The sequence below is a fragment of the Enhydra lutris genome, unplaced genomic scaffold (genome assembly GCF_002288905.1).
Source record: "Enhydra lutris kenyoni isolate GAN:26980312 unplaced genomic scaffold, ASM228890v2 scaffoldscaffold6, whole genome shotgun sequence".
In the NCBI taxonomy this organism is placed as follows: Eukaryota; Metazoa; Chordata; class Mammalia; order Carnivora; family Mustelidae; genus Enhydra; species Enhydra lutris.
In genome coordinates, this window is record NW_019154090.1 from 11,265,264 (window position 1) to 11,268,427 (window position 3,164).

The window sequence follows — 3,164 nt, forward strand, 5'->3', positions numbered from 1 at the left end:
TGCGTCTGTAAAATGGGGCGAGGGCTCCAACTGGTAGCTCCTGCTCAGGCGCTGTTGGGAGCGCCGCTCGCGGATCACCTGGACAAGGGACCCGTCCGGGAGGCGGAGGCCGGGGTCACTCAGTCTGCGCTCACAGTCCCAGCCTCCGCCGCCCGGCTCCAGACCGGTTACCATGACAACCCGGCCAGCCACCATCCTGAGGCTGGCTTGCGTCACGTCCGGCTCGTTTGTTTCCGGGTCTAGCCCCAGTCGCGGCGGCGACCCTCCAAGCCCTAGAGCCGGACTCCGCTACACCTCTGCTCATTCTCCTGCCTCCCGCTTCTTCCTCCGCCGCCCGCAACCGTCGGCCTCTCCCCGGCGCAACGCGCAGCTGCGATCCGTCCTCTCTTTGGTCCCGCCTCCGAAGGACGTCACTTCCTGGACGAGTGTTTCCGGGTCATCGTTTGTCCCGGGGTACTGGCCTCGGTCCCCTGCAGCCGGCCGGGGCGACGAGAGCCCAGGCGGGCCCGGCTCCGGCGGCGGACGCGGCTCCCTCTGGATTTCCTCGGCCCGGGAGTCCTCGGCGACAGTGCCGGGGTGAGTGCGGGGCGGCAGCGGGCGGAAACGGCGTCCGGCGCTTCCCAGGGCAGAGGGGGCGCCTGACGCGGCGGGGCTTGGCCGACCCGGGGGTGGGGTCCCCTTGCAGCCGGCGCGGGCGACGGGCGGCCCTGCCTTTTCGGCCTCCTGAGGGCCCAGCTTGTCCTTAGGATCCTCACTCCGCCGAGGGTTGCCTCGCAGACTCCTGGGACCGGCCATGAGTGGCTCAGGGCAGCTCAGCAGGAACACCCCCTCTTCGGGGACTAACCAAGCGGGAGGCCACCCTGACTCCACCGGGATGCAGTTACCGCGCAGTGGTCCCCAGTCTAGTCTCTGGCAGCAGATCTGGGTTTGTACTCACTGTGTGACCTTGGACAAGTCATTTCATCTTCTGAGCTTCATTTGCCTAATTAGTTAAATGGAAGTGAACGTGCCTAAGGCTGTGGTGGGGATCAAATTAGATGATGCTTGTGAAGCACCGTCTCTGGCATACAGCAGGCGTCCTATAAATGATAGCTGCTGTTAATTCATTCATGCACCCAGAAAGGGTCAGAGTTTGGGACTGGGTGTTTTTCACAACCGGTATGGCCCTCAGAGGCCGTAGGAATGACCAGGTTGGGAATAGCAGCCGCTAGCTTCTGCCCCTGCGGGGAGGCGAAACTGCTTCCTTTAGAGCCCCTCTGCCAGTAAGGAAGCCCGTTTTCAGCACCACTGAGGTTTTATTCAGAGGTTTGCAAGGCCTCTGAATTTCTCTGGAATCTGATTGGGGTCTGGAGACCCTCCGATGTTTCACAACCAGTGCAGCGTGCCTTAGATGTATGTGTCTCAGGAGCCTTGGAATTGGAATGAGTGCAGAGGAGTGACGGGTTAGGAGGTGGAGGGGTTGAACTGCTTGCTCTCCTCTCGGAGCTCTTTGCAGGCTGAGGGAACTCAGAGCTGGCTGAAGCTAGACCAGAGATCTGTAAACCTGTGGACTGGGGCATTGCTGGGACCAAAATAGCTGTTGGCTGTGCAGGGAGGGGGCGCCTTCAAATGCTGCTTGGGGAGCATTCTGCTTGAATGGGCCAGTTGAGGTAAAGCCAAGCTAATGCTTTGCTACCCCCAGATCATTTCAGTTCCTTTCGGTGAGGTTTTAAACAGATGCAGCTTTCCTTTGAGATGCTTAAAAAATAATCTTTAGAAAGATAAAAATCCTTAAAAAGCCGCTACCTCTCTGACTACATATGTAATATTTCTCTTCATCGACTTGTTTTTCAAAGGGAGTCCAGATTGTGGGTGCAGGAAGTGCTGACCAGGCCTGTTGGCTTTGGGCACCCGCCTGACGCTGTTAGGGATGTTCACAGTGCCAAACCGCCCCCCCCCCCGACCAGACTGGCACGTCATGGTGTTCCAATCCTTGGGTTGCTTGGAGAAATTAACGGCTTCTGTCATTGCGCTGTCTAGTCTCCTGTAACCACGCTGTTTTTACAGAGAGTGTGTTTTTTTATTGTTCTCGCAGAGTGCTGGGAAAAAATTTGCGGGCTCTGTGCTCAGAACAGACACCAGCTATGACCAGCTACAATGCAGCCTGTTTTCTCAGAAAATGTATTCAGGAGGGATGATGTCAGCTGCCTCACCACTGGCCGGTTTCTGGCCAGCCTCTTCCCTTGGCCCTTGAACTTACATCATAAAGAGATTTGTGGCTCTTCCAGCCCCGTTCTGTGTGGGAAGATGTGAATTTTGCTACTATAGGAATTTTTAGAACTTAACTCTGCTCGGCTTGCCATAGGGTGTTCTAACTTAGCCTAGCCCTTTCAAGTAGAGCTGTCCAGCAGGTGCCGCAGGGCGGCTTTGTCTAGAAGCTGCGTAGCTCAGAGCTTGAGTCAAGGATTTGGCATTGGACTTAGGTTCGGGCCTCAGATCCACTTCTGCCTTGGGCCTCAGGGCCTGCCAGATTCAAACTCCAGCTCTGACCCTTGGAGGCTCTACTGCGCAGGTGGTTTCATGGCCGAACCTTGGTTTCCTTCTAATGTCATGAGGGTTAAGTGGGATGATGCAGTTAAAGCCAAAGGCCCTGTGCTTAGCTCATAGTAGGACCTCAGTGATTATTCGTTCCCTTCTCTTTCCTTACTTATCTCAGCATTCATTTCCTTTCACTTGTTTCCTCACCTGCCTATATATTGGTTCAGGATTCATCATAGATTGGTTTCCTTTCCTTGACTTTAGGATTTGGAATACCAGTTGGGCTATTCAGATCCCTTTTCCTTGTTTATTGTGCGCTAGCAGCAAACAAGGGTGTGGACTGTGGTGTGATTACAGAGCAGCAGGCCCTGAGCTTGAGGGTGGCTGACTTTGTTTAAAAAAAAAAAAAAAAAATCCGCCTCTATAGGCTCAAAGCTGACTTCCTTGGAGAAAAACCACAGCAGTATTTAGGAGGCTTGATGTCCCTCTGTTTAAATTCTTATCAGATGAACAAAAAAGTAGTCCCTGGGACCAGAGACAGGATGGAAGTTTCTCTTAGATGAATAAAAAATGGTAAATACATATGCGTTTTCTTTTCTTTCTTTCTTTCTTTTTTTTTTTTTTTTAAGATTTTACTTATTTATTTG

At 53.7% G+C, this 3,164-nt stretch overlaps 1 protein-coding gene across 2 annotated transcripts in view; it reads left to right on the forward strand.

Moving 5' to 3' along the window:
* Positions 1-492: 492 nt before the first annotated feature.
* Positions 493-3,164, forward strand: part of LOC111141822 (spermatogenesis associated 2) — an 8,860-nt gene continuing 6,188 nt past the window's right edge. Inside the window, exon 1 of one of the 2 annotated variants that reach the window (XM_022494652.1) lies at positions 493-576. The gene's annotated coding sequence lies outside the window, so the exon portion shown is untranslated. Of the gene's footprint in view, positions 577-659; positions 926-3,164 lie in introns of those variants that run through there. The other variant, XM_022494653.1, reaches the window with a different exon arrangement.